Source organism: Bos indicus x Bos taurus, chromosome 29 (genome assembly GCF_003369695.1).
Source record: "Bos indicus x Bos taurus breed Angus x Brahman F1 hybrid chromosome 29, Bos_hybrid_MaternalHap_v2.0, whole genome shotgun sequence".
Classification (NCBI taxonomy): Eukaryota; Metazoa; Chordata; class Mammalia; order Artiodactyla; family Bovidae; genus Bos; species Bos indicus x Bos taurus.
In genome coordinates, this window is record NC_040104.1 from 46228532 (window position 1) to 46236927 (window position 8396).

Sequence of the window (8396 nt, forward strand, 5' to 3'; positions counted from 1 at the left end):
GGCTGAAGACCTACACAGACATTTTCCCAAAGACATACAGATGGCCAACAGGTACGTGAAAAGACGCTCAATATCAATAATCATCAGGGAAATGCAAATTAAACTACAATGAGGTATCATCTCATATCTGTTAAAATGGCTATTATTAAAAAAAACGAGATAACAAGTGCTGGTGAGAATGTGGAGAAAAGGGAATCCTTGGCATACAGTATGGAAAAGTGAAAGTGAAGTCACTCAGTCGTGTCCAACTCTTTGCAACCCTGTGGACTGTTGCCTAGCAGGCTCCTCCATCCATGGGATTCTCCAGGCAAGATTATTGGAGTGGGTTGCCATTTCCTTCTCCAGGGGATCTTCCCAACCCAGGGATTGAACCTGGGTCTCTGCATTGCAGGCAGACGCTTTAACCTCTGAGCCACCAAGGAAGCCCCTATACAGTATGGAGCTTCCCCCCCAAAATTAAAGGAAGGACTAACATGACTCAGCAGTTCCACTTCTGGGAACAAAGTGAAACCAATAACTTGAAAAGATATGTGTACTCCAAAGGTTATGGCCAGATTATAACAGCCAAGATATGGAAAAAACTTAGTGTCCATCAATGGATGAATAAAGAAAACATGCTATTTAATACACATATAATGGAATATTATTCAGCCACAAAAGAGGAGGGCATACTGCTATTTGTAAAAACACGGATGGCCTAGGCACATTATGCTACCTGAGACGTCAGACAGAAAAAGATGAGTACTATATGTTATCACTCACGTTTGTAAGTTTAAAAGTCAAACTTGCAGAAACACAATAAAATGGTGATTAACTCAACAAGTTAAAGCAATGGTACAAATTTACAATAAATAGTCAAAAATCTCGAGATATAATGCATGCTACAGTATATTACAATACAATCATCAAAATTGTGATGATTACAATAAATTGTGAAACATTCTGAAAGAGATGGGAATACCAGACCACCTCACCTGCCTCTTGAGAAACCTATATGCAGGTCAGGAAGCAACAGTTAGAACTGGACATGGAACAACAGACTGGTTCCAAATAGGAAAAGGAGTATGTCAAGGCTGTATATTGTCACCCTGCTTATTTAACTTATATGCAGAGTACATCATGAGAAATGCTGGGCTGGAGGAAACACAAGCTAGAATAAAGATTGCCAGGAGAGATATCAATAACCTCAGATATGTAGATGACACAACTTTTATGGCAGAAAGTGAGGAAGAACTAAAAGAGCCTCTTGATGAAAGTGAAAGAGGAGAGTGAAAAAGTTGGCTTAAAGCTCAACATTCAGAAAACTAATATCATGGCATCTGGTCCCATCATTTCATGGCAAATAGATGGAGAAACAGTGACAGACTTTATTTTTTTGGGCTCCAAAATCACTGCAGATGGTGATTTCAGCCATAAAATTAAAAGACACTTACTCTTTAGAAGGAAAGTTATGACCAACTTAGACAGCATATTCAAAAGCAGAGACATTACTTTGCCAACAAAACTCTATCTAGTCAAGGCTATGGTTTTTCCAGTAGTCATGTATGGATGTGAGAGTTGGACTATAAGGAAAGCTGAGCGTCAAAGAATTGATGCTTTTGAACTGTGGTGTTGGAGAAGACACTTGAGAGTCTGTTGGGCTGCAAGGAGATCCAACCAGTCCATCCTAAAGGAAATCAGTCCTGAATATTCATTGGAAGGACTGATGCTGAAGTGGAAACTCCAATACTTTGGCCACCTGATGCGAAGAACTGACTCATTTGAAAAGACGCTGATGCTAGGAAAGATTGAAGGTGGGAGGAGAAGGGGATGACAGAGGATGAGAGGTTGGATGGTATCATCGACTCCATGGACATGACTTTGAGTAAACTCCGCAAGTTAGTGATGGACAAGGAAGCCTGGCATGGTGCAGTCCATGGGTCATAAAGAGTCAGACATGACTGAGCAATTCAACTGAACTGACAGTATAATACAATCATCAAAATTGTTAGAGAATTTATTCCAACTTCCAAAAAAAAGGATACTAAGGTGATAGAGGTGTTAACTATCACTACAATGGCAATCATGTTAGAATGTCAATATGTATCAAATTAACATTTTACACTTTAAATTTACATGTTACATTTCAGATATGTTTTAAAAAAACAAAAGCAAAACAACAACAAAACACTCTAGAAGAGGATAGTGCCTGATTTGAGTACTTTACACCCAGAACAGCACTTCCTTGTCAGACTTACACTGTCATAAAGAACATACAATAAACTCCCATTTATCTATCTCCCAGCTCAAAGAATCATCCCCCTGCAAAAAGAAAAAAAAAAAAAAAAAGTTTTTTCCCTAAGCATATCCTATTCAGTGGTCCACATGCTAAGAGATTCTCATAAGAATACTTTTGAAATAGCAAGGAAATATTTTGCTAGTTACAAATGTTTTGCCTGTTTTATTCAGTTCAGTTCAGTCACTCAGTTGTGTCCGACTCTTTGCGACCCCATGGACTGCAGCACACCAGGCCTCCCTGTCCATCACCAACTCCTGGAGTTTACTCAAACTCATGTCCATTGACTCGGTGATGCCATCCAACCATCTCATCCTCTGTCGTCCCCTTCTCCTCCTGCCTTCAATCTTTCCCAGCATCAAAGTCTTTTCCAATGAGTCAGCTCTTCACATCAGGTGGCTGAAGTATTGGAGTTTCAGCTTCAGCATCAGTCCTTCCAATGAACAAAAAGGACTGATCTCCTTTAGAATGGACTGGTTGGATCTCCTTGCAGTCCAAGGGACTCTCAAGAGTCTTCTCCAACACCACAGTTCAAAAGCATCAATTCTTCGGCGCTCAACTTTCTTTGTAGTCCAACTCTCACATCCATACCTGACTCCTGGAAAAACCATAGGTTTGACTAGATGGACCTGTGTTGGCAAAGTAATGTCTCTGCTTTTTAATCTTCTGTCTGTCTAGGTTGGTCATAAATTTTCTTCCAAGGAGTAAGCATCTTTTACTTTCATGACTGCCGTCACCATCTGCAGGGATTCTGCCTGTTTTATTATTATATATATTTTTAAGGCCTTGCTGTGGGGGTAGTGGGATCTAAGTTCCCCCAACCAGGACCAGGGATCAAGACTGAGCCCTGACAGTGAAAGTGCTGAATTCAAACCATTGAACTGCCAGGGAATCTCCTATTACTGACTTAAAAAATTTTGGTTTTTATTATTTTTTTCCAACACCAAAAACATCTTGCATTGGGATGTAGCCAATTAGCAATATTGTGATAGTTTCAGGTGTGCAGTGAAGTGACTCAGCCACACGTACACATGCATCCATTCTCCCCCCAACCCCCTCCCATCCAGGCTGGCACATGACCCTGAGCAGAGTTCCATGCGCTATCCAATATGTTTTTCTTGGTTATCCATTTTAAATATAGCAGTGTGTACATGACCTTCCCAGAGCCCTTAACTGTCCCTCCCCCCCCCAGCATCCGCCAAATCCGTTTTCTAAGTCTGTGAGTCTCTTTCTGTTTTGTAAGTTCATTTGTATTTCTTTTTCGATTCCACAGTTAAGGGATGTCATAGGCTATTTCTGTTCTGTCTGACTTCACTCAGTTTGACCCCCTCTAGGTCCATCCATATTGTTGCAAATGGCCTTATTTCATTCTTTTTAACGGCTGTGTGATATTTCAGGGTGTGTGCCTATGTGTGTATACACCACATCTTCTTAAATCATTCCTCTATTGATGAACATTTAGGTTGTTTCCATGTGTTGGCTATTGTAAACAGTGCTGCAATGAACATTGGGGTGTAGTATCTTTCGGGGACATGTTTTTCTCTGGATACAGGCCCAGGAGTGGGATTACACGGCCATAGGGTAGCTCTATTTTTAGTTTTTTAAGGAACCTCCATGCTGCTCTCCCACAGTGGCTGCACCAATCTATATTCCCACGAACAGTGAAGGAGGGTTCCCTTGTCTCCACACCCTCTCCAGCATTTGTCGTTTGTGAATTTTTTGGTGATAGCCATTCTGAGTGGTATGAGGTCACTATCTCATTTGATTTCCGTTTCTCTAATAACTAGCAATTTTGATCATTTTTTTATGTGCCTTTTCATGTCTCTTCTTTAGAGAAATGTCTATTCAAGTCTTCTGCCCATTTTTTAAGAGTGTTGTTTGTTTTGATGCTAATAAGTGACATAGCTGCTCATAAATTGTGCAGACTAATCCCTTATGAGTCACATCATTTGCAAACCCTATTATTGACTTTTAAATTCAAACTTAGAAAAGCCATGAATTTCTATTACAATAATTTCATCATTTAAACATGTTTTTATGTTGAATGACATAGAAGTAAACCAATAAAAAGCATGTGAAAGGTAGGGATATGGTTTAATTTAGAAATTCTAAAAATTTATTCTAGGGAAAATTGTAAAGAATGCCAATATATGTGACCAGGATACATACTGCAACATTTCATCATAGTAAAACTGTAAACTAAATATTCATCAATGGGAAACTGATTAACTTCCAGTATAATAACCATAAGACTGAAACAGTTTTCCTTTTTACTGTAAGTTGTCCATGAGTTATTTTTGAGTTAGGAAGTGAAATCTTGAGAAAAGTAAAGGCTAAGATGCCACACTGAATACCCACAGAGCTCACACTGGGGTTCTGGGCTTTTACTCTTTGCACCTTTCTGTATTGCTTTAAGAATTTCTTATAATAAGAACTACAGTAATGCTGTTCTCATTTTGAAGAAAAGTCCGTAACGTTCAGGATGCAATGAAGTTCAAAGATAGAAACTTTTTTTGTATCTTAGGAATTTACTACTTTTTCTATTCTGAGGACATAAATAACACTAATTTACAGAAGCATACATGGGCTATTTTGGTGTTTATTAGCTCAGAATTTTAAAACTATCAATTGACTTTCAAACTTTCAAGTTTATACATGGAAATGAGATACAAGAAAACAATTATTTCTCCTCTAGTCAACTTTCAAAGTATAGAAATGGGTTTAGTAAAACAATAACGTCAGAAATAATTACAGTACTATAATAGATTTTAATCATTGTGCTGTCGTTGCTTTTTAATGTGAGTGCGTCATCTGCTCTGTTTCCTCTCATTTCAGTAACTCCTATATTCATCCACTTCTGTCAATACCAAGGGCAGTTATTCTGAATTCAGGCCAACAATATCTTTCACTTAAATGATGTAACAACTTCCTTTCAAATCACCCACTTCCTTTCCCCTATTGTACTACAATTATAGTAACTTCAGCCCAAGTGAACTTCCTAAATGTGATCATGCTGCACTCAGCAAACCTTTCAATATGGACTTCCACACTCCCAGGAATGATATAGGTAGTAGGTATTGGTAGGCAATCACTGCAGTTCGAACAACTAGAAAAAAATTCATTGAATGCACGTTTTTAGAAATATCAAAAAGCTGTGGAAGCAGTGAAGACTAAATGTATTCAATACTAAAACTCTCCAAGTACTGCTGACAACTACTGATTACTTCCCTGGGGGCATTTGCCAATTCTAGTTATGAGCTAATGATCAGATTTGGCCTAGATTAAAGCACTTTACAAGGGAACATCAGCAGAGCTTCTAATGATCGTATTCTAGTACCACCACAATGTACTAGAATCTAGAGTAACCTAAAACCAAAGGCTGGGATGTTTGCTCAGGGGCGAGGACAAGACAGAAAACTTGAGGGCTCAGCAGACTAACAAGAGTTTTCTTGAGACCATCGTTATCCCTCAATTCCAGGTCTTTTCATCTCTTTCTCCTCCCTCTTCTATTTGGTTAAATCCTGCCCAGTTTTTCAGGACGCTGGTGTCTGCCCCCCCAAAAATCTATGTATAAAATCTACCAAATATGCTCTCACAAGCACTCTTTACAGTATTATCTTTAGCATAGTTTTTATTTGATGACCTTTTGCTTTCCTTGATGGAAATTTCTCTGGAAGCAGAGGCCCACGTGTTTAGTCAATTATCCCCAGCACATAAGAAGTGGCTAAAAAAATGCCTCCTTAAATGAAATAAAATAAGCAAAGGAATGGCTACAATACTTAAAGGTGGTCACAAACTTTTGTATCTTATCAAAAATTTTAATAAAATCTACAAATTTCATTAACTACCAACACAGAACAATTCCTTGGGAGAAAGAAATATTAAGACACCTAGCCTTAAGATGACCTGACAAAGCATAGTAATATACAAAAGATCACGCATGCATGGCAACAGATCTCTGTTTGGAAGAAGCGACCTATAATTTATAACACAATAATTTTACATGTGGTCCTTGATTCATTAAAACACTAAAGCTCAGGTTTAAGTGTTTCTCCCTGTATTTGATGAGACAGGCACTCTTTTCACAAAGAATCTTAGCTTTACATGACTGAAATGAGTGAATTTATTTGCCTAATGCACTAATAATTCTTTTTAACTTATGGTTTCTTTCATCCCATTACAGTTTAGTCACTCAGTCAGGTCTGACTCTTTGCGACCCCATGGACTGCAGCACGCCAGGCCTCTCTGTCCATCACTAACTTCTGGAGCTTTCTCAAACTCATGTCCATCGAGTTGGTGATGCCATCCAACCATCTGATCCTCTGTCGCCCCCTTCTCCTCCCACCTTCAATCTTTCCCAGCATCAGGGTCTTTTCCAATGAGTCACTTCTTCGCATCAGGTGGCCAAAGTATTTTCAAAGAAGTTTCAGCTTCAGCATCAGTCCTTCCAATGAACAAAAAGGACTAATTTCCTTTAGGATGGACTGGTTAGATCTCCTTGCAGTCCAAGAGACTCTCAGGAGTCTTCTCTAACACCACAGTTCAAAAGAATCAATTCTTCAGCTTTCTTTATAGTCCAAACTCTCACATCCATACGTGACTACTGGAAAAACCATAGTTTTGACTAGACGGACCTTTCTTGGCAAAATAATGTCTCTGCTTTTTAGTATGCTCTCTAGTTTGGTCATAACTTTTCTTCCAAGGAGCAAGCGTCTTTTAAATATTTCATGGCTAGTCACCATCTGCAGTCATTTTGGAGCCCCCCAAAATAATGTCTGTAACTGTTTCCACTGTTTCCCCATCCACTAGCCATGAAGTGATGGGACAAGATGCCATGATCTTAGGTTTCTAAATGTTGAGTTTTAAGCCAACTTTTTCACTTTTCTTTTTCACTTTCGTTAAGAGTCTCTTTAGTTCTTCACTTTCTGCCATAAAGGTGGTATTATCTGCATATATAAGGTTATTGATATTGCAACTGGCAATCTTTATTCCAGTTTGTGTTTCATCCAGCCTGGCATCTCGCATGATGTATTCTGCATTTAAGTTAAATAAGCAGGGTGACAATATACAGCCTTGACGTAGTACTTTCCCAATTTGGAACCAGTCTGTTCTTCCATGTCCAGTTCTAACTGTTGCTTCTTGACCTGCATACAGATTTCTCAAGAGAGAGGTAAGGTAGTCTGGTATTCTACCTCTTGAAGAATTTTCCACAGTTCATTGTGATCCACACAGTCAAAGGCTTTGGCATAGTCAATGAAGCAGAAACAGATGATTTTCTGGAACTCTCTTTGCTTTTTCGATGATTCAACAGATGTTGGCAATTTGATCTCTGCTTCCTCTGCCTTTTCTAAATCCAGCTTGAACACCTGGAAGTTTACGGTTCATGTACTGTTGAAGCCTAGCTTGGAGGATTTTGAGCATTACTTTGGTAGCATGTGAGATGAGTGCAATTGTGCGGTAGTTTGAGCGTTCTTTGGCATTGCCTTTCTTTGGGATTGAAATGAAAACTGATTTTTTCCAGTCCTTTGGCCACTGCTGAGTTTTCCAAATTTGCTGGCATATTGAGTGCAGCACTTTCACAGCATCATCTTTTAGGATTTGAAATAGCTCAACTGGAATTCTATCACCTCCACTAGCTTTGTTCATCATGATGCTTCCTAAGGCCCACTTGACTTCACATTCTGGGATGTCTGGCTCTAGGTGAGTGATCACACCATGGGTGTGATTTGGGTCATTAAGATCTTTTTCATATAGTTCTTCTGTGTATTCTTGCCACCTCTTCTTAATATCTTCTGTTTGTTAGGTCCATACCATTTGTCCTTTAATGAGCCCATCTTTGCATGAAATGTTCAGTTGGTATCCCTAATTTTCTTGAAGAGATCGCTAATCTTTCCCATTCTATTGTTTTCCTCTGTTTCTTTGCACTGATCTCTGAGGAAGGCTTTCTTATCTCTCTTTGCTCTTCTTTGGAACTCTGCATTCAAATAGGTATATCTTTCCTCTTCTCCTTTGCCTTTAGCTTCTCTTCTTTTCTCAGCTATTTGTAAAGCCTCCTCAGACAACCATTTGGCCTTTTTGCATTTCTTTTCCTTGAGGATGGTCTTGATCCCTGCCTCCTATA

General features: G+C 39.0%; 1 non-coding gene across 1 annotated transcript; it reads right to left on the minus strand.

Moving 5' to 3' along the window:
- Positions 1-351: 351 nt before the first annotated feature.
- TRNAC-GCA lies at positions 352-422 on the minus strand. The gene has a single exon. It is a non-coding gene; the product is annotated as a tRNA-Cys (tRNA).
- Between the last annotated feature and the right edge of the window lie 7974 nt (positions 423-8396).